The sequence below is a fragment of the Amia ocellicauda genome, unplaced genomic scaffold, assembly GCF_036373705.1.
Source record: "Amia ocellicauda isolate fAmiCal2 unplaced genomic scaffold, fAmiCal2.hap1 HAP1_SCAFFOLD_99, whole genome shotgun sequence".
In the NCBI taxonomy this organism is placed as follows: Eukaryota; Metazoa; Chordata; class Actinopteri; order Amiiformes; family Amiidae; genus Amia; species Amia ocellicauda.
In genome coordinates, this window is record NW_027103024.1 from 227,702 (window position 1) to 247,838 (window position 20,137).

General features: G+C 40.7%; 4 non-coding genes across 4 annotated transcripts; all 4 read left to right on the forward strand.

Annotated features, from left to right (window-relative positions):
• Positions 1-12,521: 12,521 nt before the first annotated feature.
• Positions 12,522-12,610, forward strand: trnay-gua (transfer RNA tyrosine (anticodon GUA)). The gene is given in 2 exon segments: positions 12,522-12,558; positions 12,575-12,610. It is a non-coding gene; the product is annotated as a tRNA-Tyr (tRNA).
• A 235-nt stretch (positions 12,611-12,845) lies between these two features.
• trnak-uuu (transfer RNA lysine (anticodon UUU)) lies at positions 12,846-12,918 on the forward strand. Its single transcript has one exon. It is a non-coding gene; the product is annotated as a tRNA-Lys (tRNA).
• A 6,297-nt stretch (positions 12,919-19,215) lies between these two features.
• On the forward strand, positions 19,216-19,304 carry trnay-gua (transfer RNA tyrosine (anticodon GUA)). The gene is given in 2 exon segments: positions 19,216-19,252; positions 19,269-19,304. It is a non-coding gene; the product is annotated as a tRNA-Tyr (tRNA).
• Positions 19,305-19,539: 235 nt separating this feature from the next.
• On the forward strand, positions 19,540-19,612 carry trnak-uuu (transfer RNA lysine (anticodon UUU)). Its single transcript has one exon. It is a non-coding gene; the product is annotated as a tRNA-Lys (tRNA).
• The last annotated feature ends 525 nt before the right edge of the window (positions 19,613-20,137 follow it).

Consider the following 20,137-nt stretch of genomic DNA (forward strand, 5'->3'; position numbering starts at 1 on the left):
ATGTGTCGGTGCTCCATTCACGTGTGTGTGTGTGTGTGTGTGTGTGCATGTGTCTGTGTGTCTGTGTGCGTGCATGCGTGTGTTTGGACTGAAAAAGGTGGTACATGATCTTGGTAAGCAATTTGACAGCATTGTAGTAAATATTTTCGGTGCATCAAAAAGCGTCCTCGTTAAGATACCAGCAGACAAGCTAATCAGCACAAATTAGTGCATAAAAAGTAACCAAAATGAAGTATTTAAACCTCATAATTGAATACAAAATGAGGGGAAAAACTGCAAAAAGGTCCACTTTTTGAAAAAAAGAACCCCCCTTCCACTAGGCTGGCTACGGGCCTGTTGCAGGAGATGAGTGACAGCAGAAACAGCGCACACTTAATAGCGCTCTTCCGGGTCTTTCCGGAGTTGCCCGAGTAGCTCAGTCGGGAGCGCGTCAGACTGAAGGTATGAAGCCCCAGGTCCGATCCCTGGCTCTGGCAATGAGCTACACTGTTTCCACTTCCACACTTTTACTCTGTACAACAATCTGACGCAGAGCAACCATGATTTTACAGCGAAGTGAAATCATGGTCACTCTGCTTCAGATTGTTCTGCAAAGTAAAAGCTTTCATTACATGTCGTGTAAAAAAAGTGCAAAAGTCCAAAAGTGTCTTGACAAGTGTTGAAATTAAAGCTAGACCCACGCTAACGCGATTCTTTAAATCCCAGACGATATTTAAAATGGTGGGCTGCTCACATTTAATGACAGGCAGGATTTCACGGAATTTAGGTCTTTTGCATCATGATGCCCCAAAACAACTATTGTTATTTGAGGTATTTGAATCAATACTTATGAAAATCAAAATCAAAAACTCAAAATAATGTAACTTGTTTTCGTGGATGTGCTCGACTCTCATTGGCTGCTGCCGGTCTCGGACCCGAGTCGCATCTTTAATATGAATTGTGTTGAATCTACTCGCCTGCCTGGCGAGCTGCAGGTTTGAGCAGAGGGCAGCGGCTCATCGGTTAGGCCCCGACCTGCTGCTTTCTGTTCAACCGGACACTTAATGACTCCATTGAATGAACAACCGGCTTAGATTGTACTTTTCAAATTGTGTAAAAAAGAGTTGGTTCTTTAATATGTTATTCATACAATTCTATGCTTAACTTAAACCCTCTACAGTTAAAAATAATGAAAATGCTCTGATTAAGGTTTAGTTAAGCAATCGAGAGCTCTGTTGGAACAGATACCACAGGCAGTGCCCATCTTGCCCATCTTGCCAAAGACTATCAACATCAATATTATTAGCATTAGTAATGTAACTATTCTCAATTTCCCAGCTGAGCTCACAGACACTTTCACTGACCCCCCCCTCCTTCCTGGGGGGTGAATCCCTTCCTAATTGATAGGGTATTTCTGTTAGTGAAAGGACTATTTCCATACAATTTCATGACTTTAGACTTTAAACTATATCTCATTCAATGATTTATTTATTTTACATTAAGTTATACCTTCAGTAGCTTCCTTATTTTCCCTCATATTCCATTCAACCACCATCACAACTCTCATGCTGAAAGTGGCAGCACATGTCTTTCACACATATCAAACTCCCTTTTTCCAGCTTCCCAAGCCTTATTAACTCTTAAACCCCTCGTCAACTTCCTCAAACCTTCCTCAACATCGCTCAGACCCACTAAATTGCTCTGTATCCTAACAGCTGTTCTTTCTCCTTTTCCTAATTTCTTACAAGAAAATTCAAGTTATATTTATTGACATGTATTATTACTATTTATACACACATTTCACTCCATTATTTTAACTAAAATATTTACTTAACAAAATATCTTTTAGAAAATAAGCCTTTTAATTGATTTCAATAATGATTCCCAGGTACCTCAGGAAAACAAAGTTTCAAAAAATGTGTCCAGTCAATGATTTCCCCAATGAAGAGTTTGCGTGAGCACTAAGACTGTCCACCTGCGCGGCTCATATGTCCTTATTGTGTCAACTTCCTCCTATTGAAGTCCAATCTACACCGGTACATGTTCAGAAGAACTGTTCCCGAAACCAGATTGAACTGATCAATAGTTAATTTCTTACCTACACACTGTATTTAGGGATCTTATATCTGGGAATTTCAAAAACTCTTCATTGTGGAACTCACAGCTACCAAATGACCCTTTAATTTCCTGGAGTATCTGGTTATCTATTGAAGACTCTGTATAGGAAGTTGAAGAAAGTGTTTTGTGATAATTATATAATGTTTTATATTAATACTAGCATTAGAAGTAGTTTTGTATACAGACTGAGCAGATTCGATTTAGCAGGACAAGTAAAGGGTCAACAAGGTTGATTTGTTAGAAACTCCTGTCAGAAATGAAAGATCACCCAGTGCCTAAATAGCCTACAGATGTCTGCTGAGAATTTGTTTATGACTTAATCATTTCTCCAGATAGGCAGGAATTGTTTCTGTTAACGAGCGATTGACACTAGGTAAATGACGACCGTGGGATCGCATCTTCCTAGTGCACATCAAAGACGGACATCTGCTTTGGATCCATCACCTCTTCACGGGAGGACAGATCATAAAACGGACCCGGACCTGTATCTTCTGATTGGATGAACGGCCATAAGATGTTACGTCATTTTCCTATAAAGCTGCACTCATGTTGGTAAACATTAAGTTCTCACTGAAGGAATTATGCCTGACGTGGGGCTTCCGAGCGGCTTGATTAAAGTTCTATTTGCTTTATCTCCACGATTTCTCCACTTATTTCCGAGACGGTTCTACATCTATGTATTCATATCTTCACCATATTTTACTGTTTCCTCAGATTCCCATTTCAGAAATTAGCTCAAATTCAATTTTCAACATTTTATTTTGTAGTTCTGGTTTGTAAAATAGTATTTTATTTTTATTTTCTCCTTTAAATGGTTCAATGTTAATTTAGCTCACTTATTCAATGCTTGTCATTTTATATTTCTATAGTATCCTTCAAATTCGTACCCTTTGACTATTTCACTCATCTTAAATCCAAGGTCTAATTTTAACATTTATTTCAGGTATTTTATGCTGGCCCCAAACATTTTCTGAAAATAAGACTATAATATATAACTATTCTGTTTACATTCTCCTGCCTGGATTTTACATCAGGCTGTCAGGGCTGCACCAGAGTGCTGCTCCTGTGGATTTCAGCCTTTCATTTCCCTTTAATTTGACTTTATAGAATTTGTCCATAATATGATTTTTAACAAACAAATCCTTGTCCTTCTGGGTCTTAGACGACACCATTACTATTTATTTACTTTATTATTACTTTATTTTTATTATTTAGTGTATATTGTGTATTACTTTAACATTATTCTCATAATAGAATATATAATTTATTTATAATTTGTGATGCCTTATGCACTCTATATGCACTCTATATACAGTTAAATGTTTAGATCCAGCCTGGAGCTGAACCTCTGGAGCCACTGGGGAGCTGTTCAGTTGACGGGAGCTCTCTGACTCTATTTTAAATCTATATGTGTTTGTTTGTGGGATTATGTGTATTTGATTACATGTTTTCATTGTTTAAACTTGGTTTTATACAAGTCCTTGCCCATAGTAACAGTTTCTTTGCTTTAATTTATGAATTTATGGTTAGACTTAAACATACTGCTATTAATCAGTCTGTGTAACAGGGCCAAGTGAGTGATTGATTGATTGGATTTTGCTGATCCTATTAGCTATATTCCAATCAATTGATCTAAAACAGCAATTAACCCGTTTTTTTTTTGTTTTTTTTTGGCTTGTTGTGAATTTTGGCTTTACATTGAAGAGTTTGTATTGTGTTTTTTTTTTAGTTGAAATTGCTGTTGGAAGATCGTATTTTTTTTTCGCCACACTGCTCGGCCGCACCACTCGCACTGACTGAATGTTGTGTTGAGGTGTGTGTGCTGCACCAAACGGGAGCACCGGGACAATGTCATCATACGCAGCACATAAACACAACATTCATACTTTTATTCTGTCTTTTTTTTTTTTTGGATTGTTGTGAATTTTGGCTTTACATTGAAGAGTTTGTATTGTGTTCTTTTTTAGTTGAAATTGCTGTTGTAATTGTGGTAACTTATATTGGTGTGTTTATTGTATGGTTTATCTGATGTTTATATTGTGGTTTCTTTTCACTTACATTGGTGTTTATTGTATGTTTTTTTTTAGTATTTCTTTAATGAAGGTCAATTGCGGTTTTATTATAATAATTGGTCGTATGTATTTGAGGGAGAAATTAACTTAACTGTTTAATGGATATTGACTTTTTATGGATTGTTTAGTGATACTGTGATTGTTATTCTATTTGCCTAAATTGCACATTGTGTACCCAGCGTATTAAATTGGTTATTAAAAAGACTTGGTTATATACTTCCTCTTGGCTTTTCACTCTCCCTTTACATCACTAATTTTAGCTTCCAGGGTTATTCGACCGGACCGTCCGGTAAACCAAAGGTGGTGGCAGCTACACGCTCCTCTGTCAAATCCAGTTAGGACACGACCTTACTAGGACAGGTTTCGTTACAGTACATATTGATGATCCTGTACTGTTATCCTTACCAACAAAGGCAGATGTGACAAATGAATGCATAACAATAATATTAGTAAATTGGGTTTGATGTATAAGGTGTTGTAGATTATGCAATAGATCTCAACGTCATTTACTGATAGACATCACTCTTTATCACTTTCACTTTTGAAGGAACTGCTTTGTATTCTGTGTATTGTTTTATTGTAGTGCTGCTTCCTTTCTTGGCCAGGTTTTACTTGCAAAAGTGATTTTATTCTCAATGTAAGCTCAAAGTCAAATAGTTTAAATAAGAAAACAATGTATTGAAATGAGAACATCATGAACCTGTGTAATTATGCTGAAGGACAAGCACTGAAAGCAGAGAGAATTTTGTGTTTGGCATTGAATAGCCTTAAAGAAAACTATGCCGTTTTTGGAAACTTTCATATTTAAGTTGAATGTAGGTAAAAACATTCCAGTCACTCTGAAGAGAGAATACAGTTTACTGTGCGAATAAGTAGCCCCTGAATTGAAGATAAAAATCAAAAGTGCTGTTCGTAATTAGTTTACACTTTTACATCAGATGTCTTGTTTTTGCTTTCCAAATTGAGGAGTTGTGGCATATAATGTAAATGAAGTTACTTCACTAGTAGTGTGATTTCTACGTTGTGTATGTGTGTTTGTATATATGAACTCATACATTTTTTAAAGATTGTATTTGGAAAACAAATTCAGGTATAGCACGTGTCCCCCTTTTGAATGGGTTCTATATATAACATTTTAAAACGAATGATTCTGTATAGAACGCTATGTTTGGGGGTTCTTCATGTAACCCCTTTGAAGGGGTTCTACATAGAGCCATAAAGGGATCCACCAGAGCGATTACTCGAGGAACCCTTTATGGTTCTGTGCAGAACAATTTCTTCTAAGAGTGTGGAGTGTCGCCACACAATTTCTCTCAGAGGGCTTTTGACCAATGGCAATCCAATCCTGAATGACGTCACCACTATCCTGTTGTACTTTATGGGAGAGATGTATTAAGTAGTTTATAATGAGAAGAATAACAATAATCACCTGTTTTTCATAGTTGCCTATAGGTTTTGTAGTTTTGTATCCATTGTCTCCTTCATATTAGGAAAGGAAGTTGATCCATAGCCTACTCAGAGACAACTGAGAGTTGGTCTCTGAGCAGCAGCACAAAGGGGTCGAGTCTCTCAATGTCCGTGTGTTGGAGATATTCCACCATATTGGTCCCAGCCTTTAAAACAATGTTAATGAAAGGTACTCACAGTCATTTTAAATATTACATCCTGTAGTGTTTCCTTTCAAAATATGATCTTATTATGACTTGAACTAAATAAATCCTTTGACCCACTAATACCAAATTACAGTTAGGGGGGCCACAGGTGTGATTTGAAAAAACGATCTTCCATGTCTTTCTGTTGTGTTTTGACCTGGGGATCTGTAATTGTCCAAGTGGCTACTGCACATGTACTTATTTTATATTAAATGTGTTATTTAATTAGGCTTGGTTCTGGTGAGCATGTACAAGACGTCAGCTTTTTAAATAACTGTGTGTATTGGATCATACACATTTTAGAAATACTCTCTCAAACTTCCCGCATTGGTACCTCACCAGGGAGGTAGAAAACAGCAATAGCATTGAAAAAGTGTGATTGTAGTTCTGCTCTTCTGCAATATATTTCTACAAGATCAAGAACGGGCTCTGAAAACACTGAGGGTACAGGACGAGGACAGCGAAGCAATGAGCAACACTTGATACAGGATAAGAGCAACGGATACTTAGAATTTATAGGTGTAGGCCCCGTAGTAAAATATTCCCATCCGTTTTCATGGTACAATACTTTGATAATGACCCCCAATAGTCTTTCAAATGCCAGAATATCTGATAAACATTTTTTTTTCTGAATTGAAAACCCTAGCTGGCTATGCATTCGTTTGGCACCATCTAACATTTCGGAATCTGTGCATTCTTTACCCTTCCACAGGCGGTACACACTGGCAGCAAAACATAAATTGTTACCTTGGTTTATGTCTATTATTTTACTAAATAAAATACCTTTTAAGCGCCTCCGCGCACCACCACCACCTTGCATATTTCTAATCACAGTGACCGTTATTCGCAAACTCCCATGTGTTAGAATTTCGGTGTGACTTTGTAGTAAATTAGCTATGCTCTCTAAGAAATCTGCAGCGTCCAGCTCCCCCACATTTCGCCTCCTCGATTAGAAAGGATTATTTAATGACCCCGAGCTCGGTCTCAGCTGTACAAAATCATTAGGACCCACATTGTGTGATATTTCATTTAGCAATCCTTGCACAGCTCCATGCACAATACGGACAGCATTCATATAAGATTGTACCAGATCCAGGTTCACAAACCTGAATTCTTCATAAAACTCCATATCCCGAAACCTATTAATTTCTCGGTCATAGCGACGAATAATCTCCAAAAACCCCCGAGGAGGGTCCCCGCCAACGCCACCCTCAGCCATTTGTTCATCATTTTCATTATTCATCTCTAACATTGCAGCATCACCACCCCCAATCTGATTATCATTGTTATTAGCTACCGATGCTAGTTCCTTAGATACATCCTGATCTATATATTCCTGAATTTCCAAGTTTACCGGATGGCCTCCCGTCTGGAGAGTGTGCAACAGTGTCTGTGACCGTGCTAATTGTGACACATTTGTTCTAAATTTAAGCCTACGCAGCATTCTTTTCGCAGCATTAATTTTATTTCTCATTACCCCCCTAATTACACAAGCAGACTGACAGTTTTTGTGCTTCTCCTTTTTCATTGTTTGTCAATTGTTGTTTTCAGAATTGGTTGTTTTTTGTAACAACCCTTCTCGATCGTGCAGAGACTGATTGATTCACAGTGTTAATTACAGATTCATCAAACTCTCATCAGAAACGGGGCAATTCCCTATTTGTTTTAACAAATTTGTCAAAACATGTATTTTGCACTGAGCGGTGTTTAACGCCTCCACAAGCTGACTTGCTTGCTTGCTAAACACCAGGGCCCTACAATCACCAGGGGTCTGTATGTCAACACAGGGTGATTGATCACATTTCATCTCAGTATCCCCACTAGTGGTGGCTTTAACCGTGCTTTTACCCCGTTTACCTCTTTTTACAGTAGCGGAGCTCGGTCGGTTCACTTTCACACATTGCACCCCCACATCGGTGGTGTCGTGTGCCACCCGGTTTGTCTTACTCAGGGCTTTTCTGGGCGCTGTGTTTCCCCTTTGTGTGACTGGTGGCTGTCTCCCCCGCTGTAGAACGGACCTCCCTTTATCAGCACGATCGGATCTCTTCAGCTGTTTTCCACTTGACACGCCTCTCAAGCAGGGCAATGCAGGCTGTGCCGCATTTTTAGCTATAATAAAACAAACATGTCAATTACACTTTATACAGTGACTTTTCACTACATTTCGAACAAATACAAAATATAATAATATTATTATTATTATTATTATTAATAACATTGGTAAAAACGGTGAATGTTACACACCTCCATTCAAAGTTTGCTCTGTGACTTGGGGTGGGTGGGGGAGTGCTTAGTTATGTGGGTTAAACAACTGTCAATTCAAAAAACAAACATTGGTCCCATAAATGTACACAATATAATGTTTTAGAAGATGTAATTAATTTATAATATATAACAACTTGTTCTATGGCATACCATGGAATCTGAATAAAACTGGCCATTAAACGGACCCCATCATCATCAAATGGACCCCAGTCAGATGCCATTATGAAGAGTGTGTCCCTTCATATATTATATTGGATGTGTAAAATTAACTGCTTGGAGCGGCTTATTTATGGGGGGGCAAAATGGTATTTCATAATTTTTCTAAGAATCACACAAAATTGTATTCCACATAACATACCAGGAAACCGCCAAAAATGTTGTTCTCATTACAGAATTCAGTTGGGGCGGAATGTTGGGGTGTCTATTTCACTCCGATAAAGTTGATCTCCAACAGACATCTGTATCTATGCATGCTATGGTCATGGTCTCACGTTCAAAACAACGTGTACACACTGGGTGAGGTGACCATTTGGAGAGATAAATTGTTATCACATATTTGTTATGGACACGAGCCTAATGGGTACAAATGACTGTACCCACGTGGCACCCATACACGCACCCAACTCCGTCCACACTCCTCCTCCTCTGTATAGCCACTGCCCCCCATTTACCCACGTGTCCCCACACACGCCCCCAACCCCGCCCACACCCCGCCTCCTCTGTAGAGCCGCCGGCCACCATTTACAGTATAAAGAGCATGCTGGTAAACACAGAAAACATGTCACCCGTTCGGGACAGAACAGGTCTGCGGTAACTGGTGGAAACCCCCATAGCGCACTATGGCTACACCAGCTAAGAAGACACCCCCTAGCGACCACGCTGCTGATGAAGATGCGGGGGCACCTAACACAAAATTAAGATGGTCGGAAGACAGGGACCCAAAAGAGGTAACACTTTATTTTACTTTAAAAACGTGTTTAGAATATTATTATTAATTTTAAACGTATGCCGGTGTTTACATGCTGTTAGGCCGTATGTGTGTATATATGAATTTCAATGCAAAGTGAATTTAAATGCATGTTTTCTTCTTTGTATGTTTATCAAAAGAATAGTGTCAGCGCTCCTCCTCTGAGCCCCAGGGATGCTCTCCCAATGTCTGATGAAGACGAAGGTGTCAACACTGGTGATGAGTCTGAAGATGATGACAAGGACCATGAACATGGCAGGGAGGATAAAACCTCAGACACTGATGATGGAGTTGGACCATCAATGGAAAGAGAGGTAAATATAGAGGTCCTACAACTGTGTTTAGTTGTGTACTTCTTTACTGACCGACACACATTACAGTTTTAAGTGTTATTTTCTTTTCTCTTCATTAGAATAGTGGAGTACCAGACACCAGTGATATTGATTCCTCTGTCAACTCTTTAAGACCCCGAACAAGATTGAACATTGCATGCTTCTGTTCTTGCCTTGCTAGAACCCACAAGAGTTTTGATTCAGACAGGGAAGTTCCGAGATATAATTGTAAAAACTATGATGATCATGTAACACTAGTGATGACACACACCATAAAGGGCATTATTGCGCTAGTGTTACAACATTGTATTGGCCGTGAATTAGTTGATAAGTGTGAGGCCTGTCTGATAGGTGACCCCAGCCAAGCACAGCATCTCTGTCTAACTTTAGATCACGAGCAAGGGAGTGTCTGGAGTAGTGTCGCTCTTATATGTAACAAAATAAGTGTCACCCGCTTTCTAAATGTTGTGTTATGTGTTGCACGTGCCCTATGTGGGCTATGCATCACCAGACAGACTGAGAAACAAGTGAAATCTCTTTTGCATAGCTTAGAAACATGCACAAAGGAATTAATGTTTAGTTCACCCCCCCGCTGTACCGAACCCATAACGAACCGAGACTTCAAAACCGAGGTACGTACCGAACTGTCAGTTTTGTGTACCGTAACGTTACACCCCTAACAAATGCTGTTAAACGGCATATTTGAAACAATACATTTTTGGGAAACAGTCGCGGCTATCTAAGTTTATTTATTCAACGTTGCAGAACCTGAAGGGGAGGGAGTCATATCTCAAAGGAGATCTGATAACACTTTATTTTAAGGGGCCAGAAGTATGCATTAGTTAAGCACAAACACACTCGTAATTAATTTTTAACTTTACATATTAGTCATTATTTATTAAACATTTGAAGGATCCACATTCATGCAATAAATAAACATAAACCTAGTAATTAATGATTAACCGAATGCACAGTAAATGCATTTTAGCCATTATTTACAACTTAGCAAACCATATATTATTGTAGTGTTATGTTGGGTGTATTTTGATAAGAGCATTTTAGCTCTGAGCTGAAGCACTGATCTAAAGAAGACCTCTCCCCCCACCAAAAGTTATCAGATTTCCTTAACTCATCAGCTTGGAACTGGTTTACATCAAAGTGACAGTTTTGGGGAGGATGGCACCGAGAATAGGCCAAATAGTTTGGAATCCTGCTATGAGATAGGAGAAAGGGGCCTGTAGGTAATAAAAACTCTTTGAAGTGGACGAGAGCCGAAATCCCGACATAGAGCTACGAACCCGGGCCAACCGGCATTTCCAAAAGATGGCATGGATTGACATCAGTCATAAATCAAGCCCCCCTCCAATAGGACACTGGGGGCTGAAACCGAAATCCAATCTAAAAAAATCAAGAACCAATCACCTATTGATCTGACAGACTATAAAGAACAGCGCACGGTCTCTCTCTCTTACTCTCTCTCTCACCTGAACCAGAAACTCGCAACCTGTAGCTCTGTTGCCAGAACCGGAACCAGAAACCAACAAAGTCTTTGCCGGCAACAGAAGAATTAAACTGGGAGAAGGAGATTGAGCCGTACGAAGAATTCTTTTAAAGGACTTTATTAAATAAAGAACTTTACAGACCCACCTGATCAGTGGAGTTTTACAGCTGGACAATTGACTAAGTCGACTGAATACGAAAGTGCCAGTCATTTAAATAGCTATTTGAGTCTTAAGAAACTTGACCCTTGGAACAAACAGGGCCCTGCTTTCCTCAAAGACTTTGTCTTCAAGTAACTACGGTGGAACCCTGCTTACAAAGAAGATTTTGTGCACAACCTTGGAGCCTTCAAACCAATGGAAAATCTGTTTGGAAAAGACTCTACATTCGCGAAACCCCAACTTCCAGGTGCATCGACTGAGTGGAAGTTCTTGGACAAAGCTGAACCGGACTGCCTTTGTTCCAACCACACGGACCTCGTGCCGTGTGCTGTTATCTGAGCCCGAAGCCAGAGAGGCCTCTCTGCGACGAAGTTCAGATAAGTTTAACAGTTTGGAGTTTGTGATTCATGACATTTAAGAAATCAATTAGAAATGTTAATCTGTGATTCATAACTCTAGAATGTGTAATATCATTTAGTTTTCTTAAATATAAATGTGTGTTGCATTCAACTGTTTTGTTGATAATTTTAGAAATAAAATCTGTCAACGCCGAGAAATATCTTCTCATTCCTGTTTAACTGTTTAGTCTGAAATTGACACAAGTCAATAGACGTTAGATTATTGGTGGCCCTGCCTATCCTTCATCATTGAATAATAATCAGTTAAGGGAAATTGTGGTAACAAGTAATGATAGGATCTTTCTCGGCACCTAAACGTAAATGAGACTGATATATATATAACGAGAAGTTACCTGACATAAATACTAACCTGCGTAGTTATTTAATGTCTGACTAACAATACTAACGAGAGACTCACCTTCGTCTTACTAACCGGTATTGTAGTTAATGTGTTTATAACCTTTTTTGTTTAACGATTTGTGTGTTATCATATGCGATCCCATGGTCTTTGATTTGGTCACGGAAGTGATTTGTCTTTGATTTGTTGATCTAGAGTTGAATTTTGATTAGCTTTTCCCTTTTGTATAATTAGTGTAGTGCTACATTTAGTCTTTGTTTTTGAATAAATTTAACAATTTATATCTTTGGAATTGGTGTCTGTGTCCAATTATTACAGAAATTGAGTTCTACAAGATTCCAGGATTCGTGATAAGGTGATACTATAAATTCACTTCTTAAATTGAAATTTATAAGTGTACCTTACGATACAACTGATAGCACTGCAACTCAGTGTAGGTGTGCGTTCAGTCCGGCAAACACAACATTTCAGTTATGAAACGCTTTCTACAGGTGATGTATAAATGTAATATTTTCACACATTTGAATAAGTTTGATTTGATACAAGATTTATGAAGTTGACCAAACAAAATGACATAATATTTTTCAGGGGATAAAAATCTCACGACACAATTGGGTAGTCCTCACGGCACACGGGTTGAAAACCACTGAGCCAAGCCACGGTGCTTCTTGGCTTTGCACGGCCACTGAGACTGCCAGGGGAAGACGGTGAGAAGCTTCCCTTCGATAGCTCAGTTGGTAGAGCGGAGGACTGTAGGTTTCAGGCAGCGGGCATCCTTAGGTCGCTGGTTCAATTCCGGCTCGAAGGAAGGCGTGATTATGGTTTGACATCGGTTTTGGACGAGCTCCCAAATGTCAAGCCATTGGAATTGCATGAGGACAAGGAGAAAACACCGGAAATTCGGATTTGCTGTGGAGAACTCGCATTGCCCAAACATCTCATATGCATGTGACCCTTTTCACCCTGAGCCCAGTTTTCTAAACCGGCCAGAAAGCGGTCTGGAACAATCTTGAAGCCAACACATTGTGAAGCACTTCACTGAAGCCCGGGTAGCTCAGCCGGTAGAGCATCAGACTTTTAATCTGAGGGTCCAGGGTTCGAGTCCCTGTTCGGGCGCCTTGTTGACCGAGGGCCATGATGGTGAAAAGCCTGGATGGCCTTCCAGGTGACAATGAAATATGCAGTTGCGTCTAGGCAAGGTGTCTAGTCCTCTTTGCTTCTTTCGGCAAATATCCAGCCTGGGCAAGTGTTGTCTTCCAGAGGCAAGTCAAGCCAGGAACTCTGAGAGATGTTTTTGCCGTTGACGACGTGTCACTTTAGAACAGCACAACATGCATCTCTACTTGACTTGGCACAATCTGTGAGGGTTGGGCCAACACAACGTGTCCACACATTTGCAGGCGTCTTGAAATACTTGGAATGACCTGTGGCCCCATGCCATGCAGAAGTCCACAGCTATGCGTGTCAGCATGCTCTGCTCCTCATCCCCAATGTGCCACTTGTAAGAACTTTGTAAAAAGCGACAGAGAACATGATCAGCAAAGAAACACAATTCTCCTGAGAACGACAATCATCGTGCCGATCGTAATCTCAGTGCATACCTGGATGCCCAACAAGCCAAGCCAGTGGTTCCCAAGCGTTGTAATGCCACGGCACACTTTGCTGAGACCAAAAACCTTCGCGGCGCACCAACATGAAAAAAAAAAAAACGGATTTACTAGGTATTGTCTCACCTGAATGGCAACAGGCTGCTAAAACTATTATCACACGCACATTGCATGTTAAAGTATGTCAGTAAGGGAGTAATTTAAAGGGCAAATGTGTGAAGTGCAAGGAGTGGCCCTTAGTGGTTAGGTAAAAAAGTACACAGACAAACTAAATAATCCCTTGATACAAATCATTTATTTAGTGCAGACAGACCAAGACCAGCCACAATAAACTATTCGCAGTAAATATAAATTCACAGCAAAATAGGTTCAGTTCACAATATCCTATAACAAGCTGTATTTAACGAAGTAGTTAAACGTTACAAAGGGCATTACAATTGTTGAAAAACAATAGCACACGGATCAAACATGCTATCCCCGCCATTTTATTCGATTTGATTAGACGTTTCGCGACCGAAATGTTTTGTGTGCAGACTGAACGCACACCTGAGCCGAGCACGATCACTATACATATCCACAGTTAATCTAAGCAGTATCATATTGTAACCGTTTCGGTCTGTTATCAACCCTTCCGGATCCAAAACCAGGAGTCAGACACCCTTTTCGGTGGACATGCTGTTGACTTCTCACAAGCACCATCTGCCTTCACAAAGGCAGCGCTAGCAGTGGAAAGAACGAAGAACTGCAGGAGAAACGCCGGTGCTATTTAGAGCCCGATTATTCAACACAGAGGGGGAAAACCAAGGCCAAATGAGACTTAGAGGAACAGGAGACATCCAACAACAGTATAAAGATAAAAAGGAATTCACCACATGTCCCTTTAATCAATTGCCTTGCAGTTCCACTGTGTAGCGTTATGTTGGGTGTATTTTGATAAGAGCATTTGGGCTCTGAGCTGAAGCACTGATCTAAAGAAGACCTCTCCACCCCCAAAGTTATCAGATTTCCTTTGCTCATCAGCTTGGAACTGGTTTGCATCAAAGTGACAGTTTTGGGGAGGATGGCACCGAGAAGAGGCCAAATAGGTTGAATCCTGCTATGAGATGTCTGGAGAAAGGGGCCTGTAGGTGATAAAAACTCTTTGAAGTGGACGAGAGCCGAAATCCCGACATAGTGCTACGAACCCGGGCCAACCGGCATTTCCAAAAGATGGCATGGATTGACATCAGTCATAAATCAAGCCCCCCTCCATTAGGACACTGGGGGCTGAAACCGAAATCCAATCTCAAGAACTCAAGAACCAATCACCTATTGATCTGACAGACTATAAGGAACAGTGCACAGTCTCTCTCTCTCTCTCTCTCTCTCTTTCTCTCTCTCTCTCTTTCTCTCTCACCTGAACCAGTAACTCGCTGCCACAGCTCAACCTGTAGCTCTGTTGCCCGAACCGGAACCAGAAACCAACCAAGTCTTTGCCGGCAACAGAAGAGTTAAACTGGGAGAAGGAGATTGAGCCGTACGAAGAATTCTTTTAAAGGACTTTATTAAATAAAGAACTTTACAGACTGCGCATGCCCGCCTGTGCCCACCTGATCAGTGGAGTTTTACAGCTGGACAATTGAGTAAGTCGAATGTATATGAAAGTGTTCAGTCATTTAAATAGCTATTTGAGTCTTAAGAAACTTGACCCTTGGAACGAACAGGGCCCTGCTTTCCTCAAAGACTTTGTCTTCAAGTAACTACGGTGGAACCCTGCTTACAAAGAAGATTTTGTGCACAACCTTGGAGCCTTCAAACCAGTGGAAAATCTGTTTGGAAAAGACTCTAATTTCGCGAAACCCCAATTTCCAGGTGCATCGACTGAGTGGAAGTTCTTGGACAAAGCCGAACCGCACTGCCTTTGTTCCAAACCACACGGACCATGTGCCGTGTGCTGTGATCTGAGCCCGAAGACAGAGAGGCCTCTCTGCGACGAAGTTCAGATAAGTTTAACAGTTTGGAGTTCATGATTCATGACATTTGAGAAATCAATTCGAAATGTTATTCTGTGATTCAAAACTCTAGAATGTGTAATATCATTTAGTTTTCTTAAATATAAATGTGTGTTGCATTAAACTGTTTTGTTGATAATTTTAGAAATAAAATCTGTCAACCCTGAGAAATATCTTCTCATTCCTGTTTAACTGTTTAGTCTGAAATTGACACAAGTCAATAGACGTTAGATTATTGATGGCCCTGCCTATCCTTGATCATTGAATAATAATCAGTTAAGGGAAATTGTGGTAACAAGTAACGATAGGATCTTTCTCGGCACCTAAACGTAAATGAGACTGATATATATATAACGAGAAGTTACCTGACATAAATACTAACCTGCGTAGTTATTTAATGTCTGACTAACAATACTAACGAGAGACTCACCTTCGTCTTACTAACCGGTATTGTAGTTAATGTGTTTATAACCTTTTTTGTTTAACGATTTGTGTGTTAGAGCATCAGACTTTTAATCTGAGGGTCCAGGGTTCGAGTCCCTGTTCGGGCGCCTTGTTGACCGAGGGCCATGGTGGTGAAAAGCCTGGATGGCCTTCCAGGTGACAATGAAATATGCAGTTGCGTCTAGGCAAGGTGTCTAGTCCTCTTTGCTTCTTTCGGCAAATATCCAGCCTGGGCAAGTGTTGTCTTCCAGAGGCAAGTCAAGCCAGGAACTCTGAGAGATGTTTTTGCCGTTGACGACGTGTCACTTTAGAACAGCACAACATGCATCTCTACTTGACTTGGCACAATCTGTGAGGGTTGGGCCAACACAACGTGTCCACACATTTGCAGGCATCTTGAAATACTTGGAATGACCTGTGGCCCCATGCCATGCAGAAGTCCACAGCTATGCGTGTCAGCATGCTCTGCTCCTCATCCCCAATGTGCCACTTGTAAGAACTTTGTAAAAAGCGACAGAGAACATGATCAGCAAAGAAACACAATTCTCCTGAGAACGACAATCATCGTGCCGATCGTAATCTCAGTGCATACCTGGATGCCCAACAAGCCAAGCCAGTGGTTCCCAAGCGTTGTAATGCCACGGCACACTTTGCTGAGACCAAAAACCTTCGCGGCGCACCAACATGAAAAAAAAAAAAACGGATTTACTAGGTATTGTCTCACCTGAATGGCAACAGGCTGCTAAAACTATTATCACACGCACATTGCATGTTAAAGAATGTCAGTAAGGGAGTAATTAAAAGGGCAAATGTGTGAAGTGCAAGGAGTGGCCCTTAGTGGTTAGGTAAAAAAGTACACAGACAAACTAAATAATCCCTTGATACAAATCATTTATTTAGTGCAGACAGACCAAGACCAGCCACAATAAACTATTCGCAGTAAATATAAATTCACAGCAAAATAGGTTCAGTTCACAATATCCTATAACAAGCTGCACAAAGGCAGCGCTAGCAGTGGAAAGAACGAAGAACTGCAGGAGAAACGCCGGGGCTATTTAGAGCCCGATTATTCAACACAGAGGGGGAAAACCAAGGCCAAATGAGACTTAGAGGAACAGGAGACATCCAACAACAGTATAAAGATGAAAAGGAATTTACCACATGTCCCTTTAATCAATTGCCTTGCAGTTCCACTGTGTAGCGTTATGTTGGGTGTATTTTGATAAGAGCATTTGGGCTCTGAGCTGAAGCACTGATCTAAAGAAGACCTCTCCACCCCCAAAGTTATCAGATTTCCTTTGCTCATCAGCTTGGAACTGGTTTGCATCAAAGTGACAGTTTTGGGGAGGATGGCACCGAGAAGAGGCCAAATAGGTTGAATCCTGCTATGAGATGTCTGGAGAAAGGGGCCTGTAGGTGATAAAAACTCTTTGAAGTGGACGAGAGCCGAAATCCCGACATAGAGCTACGAACCCGGGCCAACCGGCATTTCCAAAAGATGGCATGGATTGACATCAGTCATAAATCAAGCCCCCCTCCATTAGGACACTGGGGGCTGAAACCGAAATCCAATCTCAAGAACTCAAGAACCAATCACCTATTGATCTGACAGACTATAAGGAACAGTGCACAGTCTCTCTCTCTCTCTCTCTCTCTCTCTATCTCTCTCTCTCTCTTTCTCTCTCACCTGAACCAGTAACTCGCTGCCACAGCTCAACCTGTAGCTCTGTTGCCCGAACCGGAACCAGAAACCAACCAAGTCTTTGCCGGCAACAGAAGAGTTAAACTGGGAGAAGGAGATTGAGCCGTACGAAGAATTCTTTTAAAGGACTTTATTAAATAAAGAACTTTACAGACTGCGCATGCCCGCCTGTGCCCACCTGATCAGTGGAGTTTTACAGCTGGACAATTGAGTAAGTCGAATGTATATGAAAGTGTTCAGTCATTTAAATAGCTATTTGAGTCTTAAGAAACTTGACCCTTGGAACGAACAGGGCCCTGCTTTCCTCAAAGACTTTGTCTTCAAGTAACTACGGTGGAACCCTGCTTACAAAGAAGATTTTGTGCACAACCTTGGAGCCTTCAAACCAGTGGAAAATCTGTTAGGAAAAGACTCTAATTTCGCGAAACCCCAACTTCCAGGTGCTTCGACTGAGTGGAAGTTCTTGGACAAAGCCGAACCGCACTGCCTTTGTTCCAAACCACACGGACCATGTGCCGTGTGCTGTGATCTGAGCCCGAAGACAGAGAGGCCTCTCTGCGACGAAGTTCAGATAAGTTTAACAGTTTGGAGTTCATGATTCATGACATTTGAGAAATCAATTAGAAATGTTATTCTGTGATTCAAAACTCTAGAATGTGTAATATCATTTAGTTTTCTTAAATATAAATGTGTGTTGCATTAAACTGTTTTGTTGATAATTTTAGAAATAAAATCTGTCAACCCCGAGAAATATCTTCTCATTCCTGTTTAACTGTTTAGTCTGAAATTGACACAAGTCAATAGACGTTAGATTATTGGTGGCCCTGCCTATCCTTGATCATTGAATAATAATCAGTTAAGGGAAATTGTGGTAACAAGTAACGATAGGATCTTTCTCGGCACCTAAACGTAAATGAGACTGATATATATATAACGAGAAGTTACCTGACATAAATACTAACCTGCGTAGTTATTTAATGTCTGACTAACAATACTAACGAGAGACTCACCTTCGTCTTACTAACCGGTATTGTAGTTAATGTGTTTATAACCTTTTTTGTTAAACGATTTGTGTGCTATCATATGCGATCCCATGGTCTTTGATTTGGTCACGGAAGTGATTTGTCTTTGATTTGTTGATCTAGAGTTGAATTTTAATTAGCTTTTCCCTTTTGTATAATTAGTGTAGTGCTACATTTAGTCTTTGTTTTTGAATAAATTTAACAATTTATATCTTTGGAATTGGTGTCTGTGTCCAATTATTACAGAAATTGAGTTCTACAAGATTCCAGGATTCGTGATAAGGTGATACTATAAATTCACTTCTTAAATTGAAATTTATAAGTGTACCTTACGATACAACTGATAGCACTGCAACTCAGTGTAGGTGTGCGTTCAGTCCGGCAAACACAACAATTCAGTTATGAAACGCTTTCTACAGGTGATGTATAAATGTAATATTTTCACACATTTGAATAAGTTTGATTTGATACAAGATTTATGAAGTTGACCAAACAAAATGACATAATATTTTTCAGGGGATAAAAATCTCACGACACAATTGGGTAGTCCTCACGGCACACGGGTTGAAAACCACTGAGCCAAGCCACGGTGCTTCTTGGCTTTGCACGGCCACTGAGACTGCCAGGGGAAGACGGTGAGAAGCTTCCCTTCGATAGCTCAGTTGGTAGAGCGGAGGACTGTAGGTTTCAGGCAGCGGGCATCCTTAGGTCGCTGGTTCAATTCCGGCTCGAAGGAAGGCGTGATTATGGTTTGACATCGGTTTTGGACGAGCTCCCAAATGTCAAGCCATTGGAATTGCATGAGGACAAGGAGAAAACACCGGAAATTCGGATTTGCTGTGGAGAACTCGCATTGCCCAAACATCTCATATGCATGTGACCCTTTTCACCCTGAGCCCAGTTTTCTAAACCGGCCAGAAAGCGGTCTGGAACAATCATGAAGCCAACACATTGTGAAGCACTTCACTGAAGCTCGGGTAGCTCAGCCAGGAGGGCATCAGACTTTTAATCTGAGGGTCCAGGGTTTGAGTCCCTGTTCGGGCGCCTTGTTGACCGAGAGCCATGATGGTGAAAAGCCTGGATGGCCTTCCAGGTGACAATGAAATATGCAGTTGCGTCTAGGCAAGGTGTCTAGTCCTCTTTGCTTCTTTCGGCAAATATCCAGCCTGGGCAAGTGTTGTCTTCCAGAGGCAAGTCAAGCCAGGAACTCTGAGAGATGTTTTTGCCGTTGACGACGTGTCACTTTAGAACAGCACAACATGCATCTCTACTTGACTTGGCACAATCTGTGAGGGTTGGGCCAACACAACGTGTCCACACATTTGCAGGCGTCTTGAAATACTTGGAATGACCTGTGGCCCCATGCCATGCAGAAGTCCACAGCTATGCGTGTCAGCATGCTCTGCTCCTCATCCCCAATGTGCCACTTGTAAGAACTTTGTAAAAAGCGACAGAGAACATGATCAGCAAAGAAACACAATTCTCCTGAGAACGACAATCATCGTGCCGATCGTAATCTCAGTGCATACCTGGATGCCCAACAAGCCAAGCCAGTGGTTCCCAAGCGTT